This window comes from Montipora foliosa, chromosome 11 (assembly GCF_036669935.1).
Source record: "Montipora foliosa isolate CH-2021 chromosome 11, ASM3666993v2, whole genome shotgun sequence".
Classification (NCBI taxonomy): domain Eukaryota; kingdom Metazoa; phylum Cnidaria; class Anthozoa; order Scleractinia; family Acroporidae; genus Montipora; species Montipora foliosa.
Genome location: NC_090879.1, coordinates 18,724,910 through 18,725,414, shown reverse-complemented (window position 1 = coordinate 18,725,414; position 505 = coordinate 18,724,910).

Here is a 505-nt window from a genome sequence, read left to right as displayed (position 1 = left end):
CTGAACCAAGAGTATCCATTTTGAAATGGTGATAAACAATGCTCTTGTTTAGTGCTTTAAGGTTTAAAATCATACGGTGTGATCCATCTTTCTTTTCTCTCAGAAAAATGGGGGAAATAAAATCATCAGTTTCCCGGACAGTTCTGACAATCACATCTTTGTTTAAAAGCTTTTCGATCTCAGTAAAAATTATTTCAGACTCAGTATCTGAGAACTCCCGAATGGCCGGTGGCCCGTGTTGGACTGGCAGGTATCTTAAGTCAATAGTTGTGCCGGTTATCATATCTAGAATTTCTCTATCAGATGTAAGAGTTCTCCATTTAGAAAGGAAACTGGTAAGGTTACCTGGTTTAAAGCATTTAACATTTTGCTCTAAGCCAGTAATAATAACTGGTAATAGGGTTTCAAATTTACTTACATCGTGAATCAGGTGAATAACTGTTTGTAATGTTGTACATGTAGTTAGGCTCACTTGGTATCCTCCCTCTTCTGGTTTAAGGCCCAT